The 21,101-nt window shown below is 43.1% G+C and overlaps 1 protein-coding gene across 2 annotated transcripts in view; it reads left to right on the top strand.

Moving 5' to 3' along the window:
• ADPRM (ADP-ribose/CDP-alcohol diphosphatase, manganese dependent) overlaps positions 1-21,101 on the top strand; it is a 123,715-nt gene that overhangs the window by 75,186 nt on the left and 27,428 nt on the right. The window lies entirely within an intron of this gene.

Below are 21,101 nucleotides of genomic sequence, written 5' to 3'. Positions count from 1 at the left end.
GGGTACGTGGTGTTTTAGTGGCAATACAGCTTTCTGAAACTTAAGCATAATTGCTTTATCTCCTTCTGTTGTATTTCTCTGACACAGTGGTTTTCAACCCTGGCTGCACATTAGCTTCATCTGGAGAGCTTTATAAAATACCGATGCCCAGGGGTTACCCCACCCTGGTTAAGTTAGAGTTTCTGGACACGGGACCTGGGTGCTGGTATGTTTTTGAGGTTCTGCAGGTGACTCCAGTTGCAGCCAGCCTGTGCCTCACGGCTTCACCGTCCTGTGGGGTGTGCACCGAGAGGCTGCAGTGGGGCCCAGAGGAAACCGACTGGACTCGGAGCTGGGAGGTTTCAGCACTGGCTCCGTTGTTAAATCATCTTTGACCTTGAGCAGGTTACTTTGTTTTTCTGCTTCTTAATTTTCTTTCTTAGTAGGTTGAGGATCATTACACCTTCCTGACCACCTCCTGCCTGTGGTTTGAAGTAATTTATATGAAAGGGCTTTGTAAGTTCTGGAAGGCTACACAAACGCAAGGAAATATTACTAGTATCACTTGCGTTAACCCTTTGTAGACATCAGAAAGATGAGGCCAGAGGTGGGTGTATAATTACAGCAAGGTCGAAGTGAAAGAAAAGCTGCGGGACACTCGCTGTGTGTCATTACTCCATAATTTAACTTTGCAGAACTACCCAAATCCAGTAACGCCTGTGCTTACAATTCCAGGAGCCGACTCTAAGCGGTGCCTGCTTCATGGTGTGGACGGGTGGGTATCATTTGAGGACGTAATTTGCCCGCTTTGTTTAGAACAAAATTGTTTACTGACATGATCCTTTATATATCAAGATCAGGGTTTAAATGCCCTTCTCAATCAGGGCACAATCAGCTGGAGGTTTTTATTCTGCCCAGAGGCCCCTTCTGAGGTTCCCCCTCTCCTGACACTTCTGGCAATCCTAAGACAAGCCCTCATTCTGGGGCCTGAAGTTGGCTCTGCCCGCTCAGATTTCAGAGCAACATCAAAAAGCTTAGCTTGCTGGCAGTGACCCAGGGAGAGGTCTGCTGGGCTCCTCTGCAGACTTAATTAGCTCTTGAGCTGCTTTTCTGTCAGCGTGGCCGTCTCTGCTCCTCCCTCCCCTATTGCATTTAAGGGGGGAGAATCTCATTTTCTTCTCCCAGGGGCCCGTTCTTTGAAAGTCACTTTAGTTTTCTTTCCTTTCTGTGATCAGGAGAGCGAGATGGAGATGTCCTGGCGGGTAATTGTAAAAGCTGACTGACGCTTTTTCTTTCTGCAATTAAGGACCAGTGACTTTGGTAACAAAGCTAAATCATTCATTCCCGCTGCCTTTGAAGCTGACCCCTGTGTCTGAGTTACTTTGCATAAAACCACTCAATACTTTCAGGGAGCCAACCCAGCAACTTTCATCAGGTTTTCTTGTAAGAACCTAGGTTGTTTGTTTAGTTTTTTTCCTCCTCTTTCCCTAACTGTTTGAAAACACATCTGAAGTACACAGTTACGGATGTTATGGCTCAGTTTATATAAATACACACAAAATTTTTGGAACAACACACATGAAACAATTCACAATGATTGCCTCTGGAAAGGGGACTAGGTGTTTGAGCTGGTCCGTGTTCTTGTGTAAAGTCCTCTCTGGCAGGGAAGGCTCAGGGCTCCTGTAGCTGATTCAGTGTGGTCTTATTGAACTCTGATAGAGAGGCAAGGGGGGCAGCCCTCACTGCCTCCCCTCCCCCGTTTCACTAGCAGTCCACGTCCTCAATGATTCTTTTCTTAGGCTTATGGGAGCATGGGAGCCTAGAAAGTGGGTTTTCCAGAGGAGGCACTCAGATAGGGACCAAAGAAGGAAGTCACTGGAAAATTGCTGGATGCTGTCGAGTGTCATTGTCCCCACTGGGAGGAACAGCTTGAGGGGTGACTGGGTGTAGGGCTGAGTGGAGGCTGGGGGCCTATGCAGCCTCTGGACTCTAGAACAAGGCCCTTCGCTGTGGTCTTTTGTCCACACCCCAGCTTTTCCCAATTGCAGACTCTCCCCCTTCTTGGGCAAATTCCTCCATCGGCACCCAGGTCCCTGCCAATCCCCTCTTACAACACCTTCCCCTCTTCCTTTTTTTCTAGAACCTCCTTTAAATCTCTGAGAAATCCTTCCTTTCCCCAGAAGCAAGTCCGTCCTTCTCTCTCCTTCTTGTCCTTTCATTGTTTTATATAAGTTCTGATTTTATGATGAGGCTCTAATTAAGAATTTGTCAAACAAAGATACATTCCCCAAGAGGGTCAGATGACCCTCGGGTGGGCTTTTTAGAACCTTTCCAGTATGCCATTAAATGGTCACACAATCAGCTTTTTGTCCTATTTCCAACTCATGGATCATTTTCCAGAACAGAACTTTCCCTGACCCACGAGTCCAGGTTCGCTGTCCTCCTTTGTGCTGTCGGAGCACCTGAACGTGCTCGTCACAGTCTATTTTTATGTTGTAAATGCTTGTTTGTGAAGTCTCCTCCTCTAGACTCTGGCCTCCTCGCGTGTGAGGGTGTGTGTAATTCACCTTTGGGTTCCCAAGGTTTACTGCAGTGCCTTGTGTAAATGTTTGTTGAATGAATGGATCAGCAAATGCTTCCTCATAGAACCAGGGGTGGTGGTACCCATACTTGGCAGCACCAGCATTTAAAGGGGTGCTTTGCTAAGCAGCTTCCCAGATGACCCGCGTGGAGTGGTGTGCTGGAGCCGCCTGGTTCTGCTGGTGAGGGCCAGCTCTGCGCCCCTCCTTCCAGCTCTGCTTCTGTGACGTCACATTGGTAGTTTGAAACTGGGCCTGGTGGAAGTATTTACACCACAGAAACAGGCAAATGCTAAAGATGAGGGTTTTGGTTTATGAGAGCAACTTTCACCAGCGTACCACTGAGTCCGCTCATCTCTGGTCCGAGGACTAATGTTTGAGAATTGTTGACCTAGGATGGGGTCAGCCAACCATACCCTGTGGCCCAAACCCGGCCTGCTGCCTGCTTGTGTACTGCCCCTGGGCTAGAAGTAGCTTTCACACTTTTGAAGGGTTGTAGAAGAAGAAAGGGCAGGAGGAGGAAGAGGAAGAAGAAGAAGGAAAAATGACAGGGGTCACACGTGGCCTGCAAAACCTAAAATGTTTACTATCAGGCCTTTTACGGAAAACATTTGCTGACCCCTGACCCATGGACGCTTCTTAATCCCAACTGCGCATTAATATCTCCTTGGAGAGTTTTTAGTACATTCTAATGCTTGAACCCCATAATGCCTGAGGTAGCGTCTGGGGCATCTGTATATTTTAACAGCTCCCCAGAGGTTCACACTTTTCTGTCTGGAGTCCCAGGTCTCCTGGCTCTCTCCTTGCAAGCCTGGGAGAAACTTCACTTGTTCACGGCACATTGTTCTGTTTACATATTGCTGGATTCAGTTTGCTAATATTGGTAATCTTTGCGTCTATGCTCATGAGGGCTATAGTTTATAGTTTTACTACAGTTTTATAAGGTTTTTGTCTGGCTTTGGTATCAGGATAGTGTGGAATTGGTTTCATTCTTTAAATGTGTGGTAGAATTTGCCTGTGAAAACATCTAGGCTGGAGATTTCTTTTACAAATGGTTTTTAACTACAAATTCAATTTTAAAAAAGTTGTACGACTATTGACGTTATCTGTTTCATCTTGGATGACTCGTGGTCATTTCTGGCTTTTGAGGCATTGGTCCATTTCATCAAAGTTGTCAAATTTATGTCCATAGAGTTCTTCCCAGTATTATCTTATTATCTTGTTAAGGTCTGTGGAGTCTGTAGTGATATTTCTCTTTCATTCTTAATGCTGATTATTGCTCTTTTTCAGCCTTGCTTATCAATTTTATTGATCTTCTCAAAGAACCAGCCTTTAATTTCTTTGATTTTCTCAATTGTTTTCCTGTTTTCAATTTCATTGATTTCTGTTCTTATTTTTATTATTTCCTTCCTTCTACTTAATTTGGGTTATTTTTTTTTGCACTTCTTTTGCTGCTTTTCTTTTAAGTGGAAGCTTAGATTGTTGATTTGAGAGCTTTCTTTTCTAATATAATAAGCATTTTGAGCTATCAGTTTCCCTCCAATCACTGCTTTAACAACATTGTACAAGTTTTGATAGGTTGTATTTTCTTTATCGTACACTTAAAAATATTTTGTAATTTCTCTTGAGACTTCCTGTTTGGCCCATGCATTATTTATAAGTGTATTGTTTAATTTCCAAGTGTTTGGAAATTTTTCTGTTATCTTTCTATTGTTGATTTCACATTTAATTCTATTATGATCAGAGAACGTAGATTGTATGATTTCAATTCATTTAAATTTGTTAGGGTTTGTTTTATGACCTTGCATATAGTCTATCTTTTTGAGTGTTCCACATACACTTAAAAAGAATACATATTCTGCTGTTGTTGGGTCGAATATTATATAAATGTCAATTAGATTCAGTTGGTTTATGGTTTTTCAGTTCTGTCAGTTCTGAACTGATAGAAAGTTTCAACTTTATGGTTGAAACCTTGCTTATTTTCTTTCTATTTGTTCTATCAATTACTGAGAGAGGAGTTGAAGTCTCCTAACAAATTGTGAATTTGTCTATTTCTATTTCTCCTCTTAGTTCTGTAAGTTTTTCCTTCATATTTTTTGAAGCTCTGTTATTAGGTGCATATACATTTATGATTGTCGTGTCTTCTGGTGAATCGACCCTTTGTAATTATGTAATGTCCCTCTATACCCATGGAAATTTTCTTTGCTCTGAAGTCTGCTTTGTTTGTTATTACTGCAGCCACTCCAAATTTCTTTTGGTTATATTTGCGTAGTATATCTTTTCTCATCTATTTAGCTTTAACATACCAATATCACATTTGAAGTGATTTTCTTGTAGACAATATATAATTGGATGATTTTTAAAAATCCATTGACACAATCTCTTTTAATTCTTGCTTTGGATTTAGGTCTACCATTTTATTATTTGTTTTCTCTTCCCCACCCCCTTCATTTCCACTTTCCTGCCTTTTTGTATTTGTTAGTATTCCATGTTAATTTTTCTTGTGTGTTTTTGACTACATCTTTTTTTAAAAGTGGTTTTTTAGTGGTTGCGCTAAGGATTACAATATACATACTGTACTTACCTTTTCTGTTTGCTTAGAGTCAATATTGCACCACTTCTAGTGGAATGTAGAAACCTCAAGTTGTAGATGCCTTTGCCTCTCCTCTTGATCTTGTGGTTATCTCACGTCTGACAACTCTGGACGTTAAACACGCCATCAAGAACTTATATTGGAATTCATCTTGGTTACTCAGCTGCGTTGTTCTGTTGTCACACGACTCTGGGTCCTGACCAAATACACGGCTGTAAACTTGACATATGGAATGCGGTGAACATGTTTTTTAAATAAAGGAAAAATGTTTCTGGGACAGATTTTTATAGATCCACCTGAAGTGGGTGTTGGCAACAGAATGCTACCATTTTATAACTGCTTTTGAACTCTTGTTAGCAGAAATGGGGGACACTTGGGGAAGCAGGGAAAAAAGGTGTTGCTTGAGCTGAAATGTAGGTTAGAAGAGTGAGGAAATAAGATATCCAGGGGAGACTGAGGAAATGAATAAGCTGAGGATGGGCTGAAGGAGGGGAAGTGTTGAAGAGCCATGATCTCTTAATTCCTTGTTTGTGACACTCAGAGCAGCTGGAGCAGAAAGACTTTTGGATGATAGGGTTTGAATCCTAGCTCAGACACTTAGAAGCCGCTAGATCCTGTGGGAGTTACCTCTCCTCTTCCAGCCTCAATTTCTTTACAAGATAGCTGTGAAAAATCTATGAGTTTATGTACATAAAGGAACTCACCCAGCGGCACATACAAGGCACTTCATAAATGGTGGTGATTATTATTGCCACGCAGGCCTCCCTGTGTGTAGTCTGTGCCCTCACAGGCATGTCAAAGCAGCTTACTTTATTCTAAAAGAACTGGCCTGAGGTTCACCTTCAGAAACTTTCCCTTACTGGTGGTTCTCAACCCTGGCTGCACATTGGAGTCACCTGGATACCTTAAACTATGTCTGGGCTCCCTCCCACAGAGGTTCTGGTTCAACTGGTCTAGGGACTGATAGGTAGGCAGATAGATAGATATACCCACTGGAAATTGTTCAAGTAAGAGTTTTTTTTTTTTTTTTGGAAGATTAGCCCTGAGCTAACATATGCTGCCAATCCTCCTCTTTTTGCTGAGGAAGATTTACCCTGAGCTAACATCCGTGCCCATCTTCCTCTATTTTATATGTGGGAGGCCTGCCACAGCATGCCTTGATAAGCAGTGTGTAGGTCCACACCCGCGATCCACACTGGGGAACCCTGGGCCGCCAAAGTGGAACGCGTGCACTCAACCCTTGCACCACCAGGCTGGCCCCCAAGTAAGAATTTTTTTTGGTGACAGGGAATGCAAATATGCAAACAGAGATAAGTGTCTAGTAACTGAAACATCCCTATCCTCAGGTCTCCTGGACTGTAGTCTGTGCTCTCACAGCTGCCTGAAGAACCTTCCTCATGCATCTTTTCATTGAGGTAATTTTCAAACATACATAAAATAGAGCTAATTGCATAATGAATCTGTATCACTCAGCTCCAACAAATACCAGCATTTCATCCATCTTGTTTCATCTCTCCTGCCCTCCATCCCCTTTCTCATGCTGGATCATTTTAAGCAAATCCCAAACATCGTGTTATTTTACAGTGGCTATTTTTTAAACTTCCCCAAGTGATTCGAATGTTGTCAGGGATTTGCAATTCACCAGGCAAAGTCTCTTAAAGTCATGGGCAAATGCTTAAGCCACTCAGGAGACTAAACCCTTCACAGTGTTTCCTAATCAAATGAAGTCCCAGGATCCATCTGACATAGATGTAATATATGCAGATTTCATTCTGTGCATGGTAATTCGACATTAATAGTAAATAGCTCGTGTAAATAGGTGATTAGCATTATGCAGCTAAACTGAGTTTTCATAAATTTTTCTCCCTTTCTTAGTTTTTCAAAATCTATAAACAACACTAATGTAGTTTAATTTCCATGACATACTCATAATCAGAAAAACACACCAATAAAACTCTTTAACAAAATTCAAAGATCTATGGCCCCTACTCCCCAAAAGCCAGTGTGCAGCATTCCTGGCCCTGCCTAGGACTCAGAGGTCTGGCACTTTCTGTTCAACCCCTTCAGTCTCCCCCGGCTCCGTACTGCCATGACGTAATGTTTCAGGTAAGATGCCTTGAGTGGCGCCGAATTTATGAGGCCCTGATTTGAAATCATTTGCAATGCACCAATAAGGTCTGAACAAATAATATTGGATTGCTCTCTGCTCTCAGTGGAAAAAACAGAGCTACAAAACCATGGAAAGACAAATGGTCATTTGATGGGAAAAAGAGAGGGAAGAATAATTTAAGATGTTTATCATTTGTTCCTTCAGTGAGTATATATTGAGCATCTGCTATGGACCAAATACTGTTCTAGGTGTTTGGAACACATCAAAGAACGAAACAGACAGAGATCCCTGCCCCCGTGGAGCTCACCAAAGCAGTTATATTGCACCTCCCCAAAGCAGCCCCCACAATTTCTTTTGCCCACATGTCAATTTTCTGATCCCTGCAGTCAACTGTTGCCATCATGCCCACTCTGCAATCCCCTAGTTTAAGGAGACTGGGACTATAGAAAGCAACGACAGCAAAGGGAGGTGGGCTAGATGGGGAAAGCGATATGTTTCCCAGACCACCCCACGCCAGACTTGGGATGGACTGAGCCTTTTGGCCCATAAATTTGACCTTTTGGCAGAGAGGATGAGGAAACGAGTGCCAAAAGCATAGACAAACCCAAGTGCTCAGTCATCTGATGAAAGACCCAGAGAGAAGGACTCAGGACAAACACCACTGGGTGTCATACATGCCTATATATGTAGGAAGGCATCATGATCAACTGGCAATATCTGCTACGGAATCTGGAGTGAGGAGTAAAATAAACAGCGAATCTCTTAATCTCTACACTAAATTTTGAAGTCCCTCTCTCCCTGTCCAATTCCCACTCCTCTCGCCCTCCCTTCAGAGATCTGTTTTCTGTTACTACAGCTTAGTTTTCGTTTTCTTGAGTTTTATATAGAGGGAATCATACAATATGTATTCTTTTCATCTGACTTCTATCACTCAGTATTATTATTTGGAGATTCATCCTTAATGTTGCCTGTATCGGTCGTTCATTTCATTTTATTGCTGAATACTATTCCATTGTATGGACAGACAACAATTTGTACATCTGTTCACCTGTTGGAGGGTTGATGGATATCTGGGTTGTTTCCAATTTTTGGCTATTACAATAAAGCTTTTATAAACAGGTGTTTGTACAGATGTATACTTTCTTTCCTCTTGAAATGGCTGGGTTATATGGTAGAGTTTGCTTAACTTAAGTAGCTGCCAAACTGTTTTCCAGAGTGGTCATACCATTTTACATTCCCATCAGCAATGCATGAGAGTTCCAGTTACTCCACATCCTTGCTCACACTTGGCAAGGGCGGTATTTTTAATTTTAGTCATCCTAATATGTGTTTAGGGATATTTCATTATGAGTTTAATTTGCCTGTTAATGGACAATGATGTTGAACATCTTTTCATGTGCTTATTTGCCTTCCTCTTTGGTGAAGTGTCTGTCTTTTGCATATTTGGGGTTGTTTAATTGCTTTTTGTTAAGTTTTGAGAGTATTTTATATATTTTAGATACAAATCCTTTATATGATAAGTAATTTGCAAAATTTTCTCCTCGTCTGTATTAAATCTTTTAATTCTCTTAACAATGTCTTTTGCAGGGCAAAAGTTTTTAATTTTGAAGAAGTCCAATTCATTAATTTTCTTCTTTTTGGATTGTGCCTTTAATATGTCTAACAACTTTTTGCTTAACTCAAGTTCACAAAGATTTTCTCATATACTTTTAGAAGTTTTATAGTTTGGGGTATTATATTTAGGTCTATGATCCATTTTGAGTTAATTTTTGTATAAAGTGTTAGATAAGATCAAAGTTCTTTTTTTTTTGATGCGGATATCTAGTTATTCCAATACCGTTTATTGAAATGAGTGCTCTTTCTTGATAGAATTACCTTTGCATCTCTATAAAAAAATCAGTTTGTATATTTGTGGATCTATTTTTGAACTCTATTCTGTTGTATTAATCTAATTATCTTTTTTGGTGCCAACACCACATGATCTTGAATATTATAGCTTTATAATAAGTCATGAAAGCAGATAATGCTGTCTTTTCTGTGTTTAAATGAATTTTAGAATACATTTGTCAATAAAAAAAATAGCCTGCTGAGATTTTGATTAGGATTATATGAATCTATAGATCAATTTGGGGAAAACTGACAACACTATTAAATCTTCTGACCCATGAATATGGTATATCTTTCCATTAGACTGTCTTTAACTTCTCTCATCAATATTTTGTGCTTTTCAGCATAAAGGAGTTCTCTGTTTTGGAAGATTTTTAACTACAAACTCAATTTCTTTAATAAATATAAGGCTATTCTGGTATCTAGTTTTTCATGAGTAAGCATTTGTAGTTGGTGTCTTTCAGGGAATTTGTCCATTTCGTTTAATTTGTCAAATTTATTGGCATAAAATTGTTCATATTATTCATTTAATATTCTTTTAACATCTATAAAATCTAACTATGTCGCTTTCTCATTCACGATATTGAATTCCAGATTTCATATTGTATCTTTCATTTTTTCCTGATTCATCTGGCTAGATGTTTGTCAATTTTATTTATCAAAGAACAAGCTTTTGGTTTCATTGATTTCTTCTTTTTTTATTTACTATTTCATTGATTTCTCCTCTGATCTTATTATTTCTGTTGTGCTTGATTTGGGGGTTTTTTTGCTGGGTTTTTAAAGGACGGAAGTTTAGGTTAACTTGAGACCTTCATTTCTAATATAAGAATTTAAAACTATAAAGCCCCTCTAAGCTCTGCTTCAGCTGCATCTCACAAATTTTAGTACGTCGTGTATCATTTTTATTCAATTCAAAATATTTTCTAATTTTTCCTTTGACTCACGGACTATTTAGAAGTATGTTATTTAGTTTCCAAATATTTGGGAAATTTTCTAGATAGCTTCCTGTAACTGGTTTCTAATTTAATTCTATTGTGCTGAGAGAATATGCTTTGTATGATTTGAGTCATTTAAAATTTATTGACACTTGTTTTATGGCTCAGAGTGTTGTTTGTCTTGGTAAATGTTCTATGTTCAGTTGAGAAGAATGTATATTCTGTTGTTGTTGGGTGGAGTGTCCTATACAGGTCAGTGAGGTCAAGTTGGTTGGTAGTGTTGTTCAAGTGTTGTATCTCCTTGCTGATTTTTTCTGTCTACTTGTTTTAGCAATTATTGTGACAGATTATTGAAATTTGTGACTATAGCTGTGGATTTGTCTATTTCTCATTGTGGTTCTATGGTTTTTACCTAAAGTATGTTGAAGCTTTGTTGTCAGGTGCATAAATGGTTAGGATTGTTATGTCTTCTTCATGAATTTATCCTTTTATCACTATGAAATTGACCTTCTTTATCTCTGGTCATATTCTTTGCTCTGAAATCAACTTTATCTGACATTAATATAGCCACTCCAGCTTTCTTTTGAGTAGAGTTAGCATGGAATATCTTTTTCCCTTCTTTCACTTTTAACCTATTTGTGTCCTTATATTTAAAGTGCATTTCTTGTAGGCAATATATTTGGTTTTTGCTTTTTTTTTTTTTTTAAAGATTTTATTTTTCTCCCCAAAGCCCCCCGGTACATAGTTGTATATTTCGTTGCGGGTCCTTCTAGTTGTGGCATGTGGGACGCTGCCTCAGCGTGGTCTGATGAGCAGTGCCATGTCCGCGCCCAGGATTCGAACCAACGAAACACTGGGCCGCCTGCAGCGGAGCGCGCGAACTTAACCACTCGGCCACGGGGCCAGCCCCTGGTTTTTGCTTTTTTTATCCAATCTGATAATCTCTGTCTTGGGGGTGTTTGTACTATTTACACTTAATTATTGATATGGCTCAGTTGAAGTTTATCATCTTATGATTTGTTTTCTGACTGGTCTATTCTTTGTACTCTTTTGCCTTATTTTTTTCTGCCTTCTTTTAGATTAATTGAATAATTTTATTATTCAACTTTTCTCTTCTTGTTGGCTTATTAGCTATAAGTCTTCATTATAAAAATCTACTTTCGAGTAATATTATACCACTTCATTTTGGTTGTCTCCTCCTTGCCTTTATGCAATTTTTGTCATATATTTTTCATATACATATATAATGGCATTACACTATCATTTTTGTTTAAATAATTAATTATCTTTTAAATAGATTTAAATAGTAAGTTAAAATTTTTATATATTTACCCACGTAGTTACCCTTTTTGATATTCTTCATTCCTTGTGTAGATCCTTATTTCCATCTGGTGTAACCTTCCTTCTGCCTGAGGGCGTTCTTCTATAACTTCCTGTAGCGTGGGGCTGCTAGTGATGAATTATTTCAGCTTTTGAATATCTGAAAACATCTTTATTTTACCTTTGGTTTTAAAAGAGATTTTACTGGGTATAAAAATCTTGGCTGTCATTTTTTTTTTTTTCTTCAGTATTTTGGGTTTTTCTTCAGTAGTTTAAAGATGTTGCTATACTGTTTTCTCATTTGTGTTGTTTTTGATGAGAAATCTGTTGTTATCCTTATCTTTATTCCTTTGTAGGTAATGTGTCTTTTTTCTCTGGTGCTTTTGAGTTTTTCTGTTTTTCACTGGGTTTTGAGCAATTTCATTATGATGTACCTTAGTATCATTTTCTTCATGTTTCTTATGGTTGATTTTTTCTCCTCATTATGGGCCATGTTTTCCTGCTTCTTTGCACATCTGGTAATCACTTATTGGATGCCAGGCATTGTGAATTTTAACTTGTTTGGTGCTGGGCACTTTGTATTCCTATAAATATTCTTGAGCTTTGCTCTGCAACACACTTAAGTTACTCGGGAATAATTTGATCCTTTGGGGTTTTGCTTTTAAACTTATTATACAAGAGCAGAGGAGCATTTAGTCTGAACTAATATTCTCCACTCCTGAATCAAGGCCCTTCTGAGTACTCTACTTAATATGTGAAAGACATGAGTTTTCAGAGTGTTTTGTTGGAAGGGGCACTCTTCCTGGCCCTACTGAACACCTTGCATTGTACCCTCTAATCTTCTCAGATCATTCTTTCCTCCAGCCTTGAGTAGCTTCCTCACGCACACACACCAATCAAACTCTGCCAAAAGATCAATTAGGACTCTCTGTGGCTCTCTCTCTGTGCACCTCTCTCCTCTCTGATATTTTGCTCTTTGAATTCTAGCTGTCTTGTTCTCCTTGGAGTCTCACCTCCATCTCGACTCAGGGAGTCTGCCAGCCTTCACTTGAACTCCTCCTCCTTGCACCACGGCCTGTCAACTCTCTCAAAGCAGTAAGATGGGGGCAATTTCTGGGCTAACCTCATTTGTTTTTCATCGTTTATGTATCACTGCCTGATGCCCACTACCTTGTAAACCGTCATTTCGTATGTTTTGTTTGTTTGCTTTTGGTTGTTTTAAACAGGAGGGTAAATCTAGTCTCTTTTACGTCATCTTAGTCAGAAGTGGAACTTTATGAATTACTTTTAATTTAGAGGTTCTCAAACTCTAGTGTATAAAAGAATCATTTGGTGGAGCTTATTAAAATGCAGATGCTCCTACCAGTAATATTTGACTCCGGGGCGGGGGGAGCAAAGAATCTGCATTTTAGTGCAGTGCACTGACCACAATTTCAGAAGCAATGACTTGAGACCTTCCATTTTCAGCCTGCAGCTGTAGTGTGCTCTACAGATCTCAAAGTGCTCTGGAGTCAGATTGCTTAGTTCCAGTGTGACGTCTACTTGTAACTAACTTTAATCTTGGACAAGCATCTCAATCTCTTTGTATTATCTATCATAACAACCTCACAGGATTATAATAACTATTTAAGAGGAAAAGTCATGTGAAATGCTAACACTTGGTAAACACTCAGTCACTGCTAGTTATTATCGTATGTATTATCCCACTTGATGGTTATAAAAGCCCACTTTACAGAGGAAATTGGAGTTCCCAAGGGAGGTTTAATGACAAAGTCATTTGGCCAAAAATTAGCCGAGTTAAAACTAGAACCCAAGTCTGACTTCTAGTCCAAAGCTCTCCCTACCTCAGTGGAGTCTGAAATACAGGTGGAGGGTCACCGCCAAGGGGAGAGGGACCACAGGTATGTGTGAGTATGAGTGTGTGTGTTTGCAATAATGAGGGGAAACTCTGCATTACACTTTGCACGAGGTTCAAATCAGCTATTAGCTTTTGACTTTGTGGGGGTTACCACCAAAATGTGGCGTTTTATATTATGCTAAGTCCTAGACTATGCTCCGAATGAAAGCCGCATTGCTGGAGTACCATTTGTGGCTGTCTCTTGCGTGACTCTTATTCTGCCTCCAAGATTCAGGGAATTGGAAGTGTGTGTGTAGTCGGAGGGTGGGGGCCCTGGATATATGATCTGGTTCCTCCGCTGCTTCCCTCAGTTTCACCACCCCTCCCCCCACCGCCCCATCTGCTCTCGCACAGCACATTCAGAACCTCTTCAAATGTAGAGCTGTTTACAGTATAGAGTGGGATCTACTTATGGATAAGGTCAGTAACAAGCACACAACCTCAGGCCACTCAACTAGCTTATTTAGTTCAGGTTTGAAGCATTTAACTACCCATTCCAAGTAATCCACCTTTTCAATTACCTTTCCTGCTTTTACACTTTAATTCCATCTCCGGACCTTCTCTGTGTTCTCTTTGTGTGCTTCCTTTGTTGATGGGGAAGCAGGGTATTTTTTTTCTGTTCAGTACCAGGTCTACCAAACCCATTTCAATAGTTACACATAAAAAGCATGGTGCCTTTCACCAAGTCAGGTAGGCCAAGAGGAATTTGGAATGAAGAACAGTGAAAATATAAGTGTTATGGATTTACTGTAGAACTACATTGTTTAGCATGTCTGTAATTAATCAGAACTCTTTCCAGTTGGAATCACTTTGTTCCAGGGCACGGGGGGCATGTTTTGTGGGCATCCACCCATTGTGGTGGCTGGTCTAAGTTCACCTGCATAATTGACCTCTGATGATTTGTTTATAGCAACTGTAAACGATAGGAACCATAAATGGATTTTATCTCAGGAGCCATTTTCAATGGGTTGGTGGTGGGTCCCATAGTCCTGGGTGAAGTTCATCGTGTGCCCTGCAGCACAGTTCCATGAACCTTGATTGATGCTCTCCATTGGCTTTGGAGGCCAGTGTTGGGGGCGTGTAGTTCACGTGCCAGGCTTGCCATCACTATTTCAGAGTCAGCTTTCCAGAGTCCCCCACATTTCACCCATGTGTGCGATGCACTACTGTAAACAGGATGAGAGAAAGGAAATGAGTGGAATGAGCAAAGCTTCATCTAGGCCTTCCCAGCGTGGGATCAAGAGCCACCTGCCATTTTGTTTACACCTTTCCAAAGCCCCTTATGTTTATTACCCAGCATACATCTCAAACAACCCTCCAGAGTGTATAGTGTTGGCATTAATATTCCCATTTTATAGAAGAGGCACAGAATGGTTCCCTGAATATAATCTGATCCACCTGGCTTGCTTACCAGGTGCTTTGGCTCAGTCCTTGAGGGAATCCTTGTTTCACTGCTAGACCTTTGCCATCACCTACAAAGGAAGGATGAGGTGGCAGAGAGAGAGAGAGCAATAGGTCAGGAGTCAGAAAATGTGGGTTGCAGCCCAGACCTTGTCAGCAACAGGTTGTGTGTCCTTAGGTGAGTCACTTAACGTCCTGGGCCTCAGCTTTCTCGAGTGGAAACATGGAGCTTGGATAAGAGTGGTGCTTCCTGATTTTGAGTAGGGATGTTTAGACATGGCAGAACTTGCCTGGCCACCTGCAGGGTGAGCTGGCAAGCATCCACATGTGATAGGCTGAGGATCCTCCAGGAAAAGAATTGCTCCCAGCGTGAGAATTCCTTCTCAACTGCGCTGTGTGGCCCTCTGGGGATCCGTGTCATCCTGCTGAGGAAAGTAAACCTACAGGAAAGATTTGGGGACATTTTAAAAGTAGTGAGCAAGCACAAATGTGTCATGGAGTAAAATGCAACATTCATACAAATTTTAAAGCTACAAAGAGGTCTTCAAGAAATTCCTTGTTTGTGGCGGGCCTCTCCCAGCTCCATCCCTGGTCCTGCTCCTTCTCTTCTCCGCCTTAAGATGCCTTGGCTGACAAGTATCCTAGGCAACAAAAGAGGCAGGCCCATCCGGCCTGAAGCAGTAACAAAGCCTCAGTCATTGGAGGGGAAGAGGGATCCGTCACTTGATCTTCCACCAGCTCCACTCTTCCGTGAATTTGTGTCTGAACAGGGGGCCAGAGGCGGCAATGGGAGAAATCACTTCTCTAGTACCTTGCATTGCACTGTGGCCCAAGCAGCTCGGCTTGGAGGTTGCTGTGACCGAGGGGACAGAGGGCTTACTCTCCCACTCTGCCACAGACCACCGTTAGCCTGGGGTCTGTCTTGTAGGGGCTCTGGTGGATGTAATGGTGAAGACTGAAGACTGACTCTGGTGTTTGTAGGAGGTGGAGGTGGGGTCTGGTTGGTGCAGTCATGCTGGGGAAGCAGGAGCAGAAGCAGCAGCTGCTGGCCGCAGGCCTCACCTGCTTTGGTACTGACCTGGTTTCTCAATGAGATGCCCTTTGGGGAGTCCCAGAAACAGAGGGAGGGTGGAGTTCATGGAAGGGGCAAAGACCTGAGTGGGCTGAGGGTGGGGGGAGCGTAGCGGAAACCTCTAATCACTTGTTTATTGTTTCACTGTTTTCTTGTACGACTTTGTTCACGCAGGCAGTTGAGATCTGGAATCTCTGGTTTCATTTGTTCCTCCTCTGTTCCCTAGGGGTTCATGGCGGTTGTAATGGATTGTTTTAAATGTTTCAAAAACTCTAATGGAAATCATAATACATCTGTTTTCTGCTTTTTGCATACCCAGTTATGGATGTGTTTGATTAATAAATCATGGGGAAATGAATTAATTATTCCTTAATGATTAGTCTCTCTGGCAGACAACATATTTCAAGACAAGGGAGATTTGGAAGAAAAATAATAAAGGAGGGTCTTGATGTTGAATAGGTTGGGAAGTAACATCAGATCAGAGGCTCCTTAAGATTCTGTCCAGCCTCCAAAACTTTCCAGGAAGGGGCTGCACAGTCTACAGCTGCCAGAGGCTGGTGGTACCAATGGTACAGTGGGAGAGATGGAGGAAACAGGGGATGTTACATCTATCACTTCCAATCTCTGCAGATTCAGGAAGTTACTAGGTCAAGAGCAAGAGGTGGTGTGTGTGAGATTCACATTAGGGAGATCCCAGTCTCTCTCTTCTGAGTCATTATGCTCAAGGCAGAAATTCAAAAACACTGGAAAAATCCAAGATCAAGAGGCAGCATGCCTGCTCAAAATAATAGAACTATTCAGCCCAGTGGTTCTCAAACTGTGGTGCCCATCAGAATCACTGGGAGGACTTTTAAAAACTCGGACAAATGGGCCCAACTCCCAGAGTTTCCGGTTCAGAAGGTCTGAGGTGAGGTGGAGAATTTGTATGTAGAACACGGTCCTGAGTGATGCCGCTGCTGCTGGTCCAGGGACCACACTCTGAGGATCATTCTTTTTCCCCATTTGCTCCTGTCTCAGTTTCTCTCTTCCATGGCTTCTCCATCTCCCTTCCCCATCCCAGCCTTCCCTCCCACGGTCTCACTCCCTCGATGCCTTCCACCCTTTTTCCCCATGGACTCTTCTCCTGCCTTCTCCCTCTTTTTCATACACCAGCTCCAGCAGCCTCCCACACCTGACTTTCCTCCTCAACCGTGGGAAACTTGATTTTCTTGAAAACCAAAATGCAGACGAGACAGGAGGAAAAACCAGTCCATCACCCTGGCCAGCAAGGGACACTAGATGCAGGTGATTTGGGACAGTATGGGTTGGCCAGGACATGAGGTTCCTCACACCTGGGCTGGTACTGCCTGGCCAGGACTCCATGTGACAGTAGACAAGAATTACTTCCCTGTGCCCAGAGAGATGGTGGGGAAGACGGGGTGACCGGAGGGAAGCCTCTAAGCACAAGTGCAGCATCCAAGACCCTTTCTAGTACAAGTTCCAAGACTTGAGCATGCATGCATCAGAACCCCCGAAGAGTCTGGTCAACATGATTGCTTGGCCCCACCCCCAGAGCCTCTTATTTTGTAGGTCTGGGATAGGATCCCCCAGAACCAAGGTGGACAAATTGGGATGAGCTGGTCATCCAACCAAGGCCAGAGACTTTACCCTTCTGAGCAGTTCCCAGGTGAAGCTGACACTGCTGGGCCCAGAACTGCACTCTGAGAATCGCTGCTTCATTGTTCCCCGGCAACTACAGAGGCCCAGAGCTGGCCATCGTCGTCTGGACTCTTCAGAATGAGAGGCTCTGGGCAGGGGCCAGAATTCAGACCCCAGAGAGCTGCAGTCAGGGAGGTGGATGTGGACTTGGGAACTTTGGCTGTGGAGTCCCAGATTGACGGGGGTGAGGAGGGTTGGTTGGACAATTGGGGTTGGGGTGAGAGGACATCCGAGCTGAGGCTGTGTGTGTTGGGGGCATGCCCCAGTGAACAGAATCCAGACAGCCTCACCCTGCTCACTGTGGGCTGGGCCTGTGGCTTGGGCTGAAGTGGGTGAAGAAGAAAATGGCTGCTTAGTGGCGGGAGGCTAATATGGGAACGGTCAGCTTGAGGAAGGAGAAGCAGGCAAGGAAAGATGTGGAAATGCTTAGGGAGTGCCTGTATTTGGAAGCAGAGTCTAAGTTGTTGACCTATAAAATATAGAGTCTGTTAATTATTTCTTTGCATGCTGACTCGGGGAGTTTTGGGGCACAGAGCCCAGCACAGTGTGGGGCATTGCAGAGATGGAAGCAGGGCGTGGGGATCTGCACCTCACCTCCCCTGCCCTCTCCTGAAAGTTAGCAACCTCAAATGCTAAAGGATCTCCCAGTAGGGGCCGTCTTTGGGATCCAGGAAGAGGAAGGCCCGAGGTGAATATCTGTTGAATAAGGGAATGCAGGAAGGAATGAGAATGTGTGACTGCTCTGAAGTCAGAGACAACTACCACCGGACCTTCTGTGGATAGTCCTTGGATGCATACACCGTACTTTCTCACCCAGTGAAACCTTGGCATTCCCAGGCTGGTATGCAGTTTCTAGCAGTCTGGACCTTTCATCCAAACATCTTTCACAAGGAGTGATTTACTGCTATCCACATTTTCCTGGCTGGCCCCTCTCTCCCTGTGTGCCTACCCTGCCAAGAAACTTCCAGGAGTCTTGGAAGAGACAATTCAGCTCATAAACACATTTAGTCAACTATTAGAACTGACTGTCTCACTTTTCTGCCAGACATCATCGTGTCTACCAGGAACTAACACAACTAACAGAGCCCGGGTCTATGCTGGATGCTCCGGAGTGATAAGATGTGGACCCCAGTATCACATACAGTTTTTTCTAAAAAAATGCTCAGTCCTCCTTCAGCCCTTCTTCCCTGAGAACAAACAGGAGTTGTTGTAAGATGAAGTCAACTGAGCATACCTGTGTCCTTGCTGTTACCGGGCCAGTCTTGTCTGCCTGACTGTTTTTCCATAGGGTTGGTTTTTACCCAGAAGGCTCTTTGGTCCCTCATGCAAATACATTTCTGAGCTGGCCTCAACAGTGGTGGACTCAGCTTGTGATCCACTTCTTCCACACACTGTAATTTCACCGAGAGATGAGTTGAATCTGAGGGGCCTCAAGGCTACTGATTGAGGGTGGGCTGCAGAACCAGGGTGCACCTACCCTAGGAAGCCCGTCTGCCAGGGACTTTGTGGGCCCCTGTTGGTCCTTCATGCGGTAAACCTTGCAGATGAAGTTTGTGAAGCGTGGACTTGATTACGAGCGGCAGACTTGACTTTAAATAGCTTTGTAAATGACAGAGCCTGTAGTCCTGGAATCATTAGGTATCTGAGGGGATGACCTAAACTTTACAGCTCTACATTTTGATTTCTACAAAGGAGAAACAATACGCTCTAATGTATTGAAACGGCAGTTGGCCATTGGAGATTGAGTAGCTAGGAGCTAAAGTTCTTTTTTCCTTTTTGCGATTACTGATTATGGCTTTTAGCTGTTTAACCCACCCATTGTTAACTGGCTCTTTACGCAATACGCTATCCGACTCTGCTGGGTTCCTATAGATAACATCTACCTGGAGCCTGGGTCACCATGGTAATGGGTGTGTGAGCTGTTTTCCAGGAATTAGAACCCTTTGTCCACTTCAGGCCAGTTGAGACCACCAACTCATCAACCAGGTGGCGCAGATGTCCAATAGGTGACCTTTTGACATCAAGAGGCTAAAAACTCCACCCTCAGATCATACTAACATCGCCATTTTGTGAGCATGCATCCTATGAAGAGCCGTGATGTCTGACTACACTTGCACAGATCATCAATTACCTCACCTCTCCTCACCTCCAATCACCTCTCTCCACATTTCAAACCACCTTGCCCCCTATCCCATAAATATCCCTGAGTCCCTATTTTCAGGGAAGTAGATTTGAGACTTGTTCTCCTGTTTCCTCATTTGGCTGCCCTGTGATTAAACCCTTTCTCTGCTGCAATCTCGTCTCAGTGTTTGGCTTTCTGGGTGACGGGCAAAAACGAACCTGGTATGCTAACAGTATTTGCCCATGTGGGAGTCTCAGAAGGCCAATGCTGAACCACATTTGATCCTTGTGATTGTGATGTCGTTATTATTATCCCCTCATAGCTGAGGATCACTTGCAAGGTCACTCAGCCTGTAAGTGGCAGAGTCGACTGAGTTCAAGTCACTGAAAAAGGCCAATGGCCCCACATGGAACAGATAGGAGGAGGGGCCACAGAGATGGCCCTGGAGAGCGGTAGGAGGCTCCCAATGCCCAACCCCTTGGGAGAACTTTCTGGGAAGACGAGCCCAGATCAGACCTACTCTGGCTCCGTGTGGCCCTGCCTGGTGGAAACCTGGCTTCTCCTGTTTTCTCCTCCCTCTCCACCCTGCCTTGCCTTGCATGATGGGCACTCGTGTGCTCATGGCTCTGGCATCTGCAGTGATGCAGAGCAGTGTGGAGGCCTGGTCAGGACTGCGTTCCCCTGCACGTGGCACAGCTAAGTTGAGGCCTGAGGCATGGCAGTTCATAACTCATCTGCAGCATGAGCGTGCCTCACCCCCCTTGGCTGCCGCCCTGCTTGCTGGCTCCCTCACTCTGCCCAAGGTTCAGCAGGGCTTGGGAGAAACCAGTCAGCAGTTTACTGAGGGGAAAGGACTTGACTGGCAGCCTGGAGGTCTGGGCTCTAGGCCTGGATCTGCTGCTTTTCAGCAGCTTAAACTTGGGAGGTTCACTTCACCTTCCGGCTTCAGTTTCTCCATCTCTGAAACGATGAGGTTTCTCGAGATCCTCACTCTTTAAAGTGTCATGAGGGCCAGCAGTGATGGTATTGCCTGGGAGCTTGTTAGAAATGCGGAGTCTCAGGCCCGTCCCCAGACTACTGAATCAGAATCTGCACTTAACAGGATCCCCAGGTGACCTGCATACAATTTGAGAAGTGCCGCTCTCAAGATTAAGTTTGGTGCTTGCAGCCTCCAATACTGTGCCATAAGGCATTCCCTTGAGCACTGTCCTGGCAGATAGTCAGTTGCAGACCAAGTTTAGCCCCAGAAGGATTGCCCTTGCTTTCCACATGCATTGCCTATGTGTGCCTTCTCAGTTCTAGCTCTTAACTGGGGTTCTCAGATGGTTGATGATAGGTTCCGGGAAGCCCTTCTATGTGGTCCTCCCCTTTCTTCCAAGGGGCTAATGCGAAGGCCAGTAGGTGATCAGCTGAATTGAATACAATTATCCTTCTATTATCACTGATATACTCTACACTCATTCTTCAAAGCTGTGGTCAGATTCCCGGCCTGCCGAAACATGTCCTTT

Source organism: Equus asinus, chromosome 13 (genome assembly GCF_041296235.1).
Source record: "Equus asinus isolate D_3611 breed Donkey chromosome 13, EquAss-T2T_v2, whole genome shotgun sequence".
NCBI classification, from domain to species: Eukaryota; Metazoa; Chordata; class Mammalia; order Perissodactyla; family Equidae; genus Equus; species Equus asinus.
Note: the sequence above shows the minus strand (reverse complement) of the source record. Positions and strands in the feature narration are given on the sequence as shown.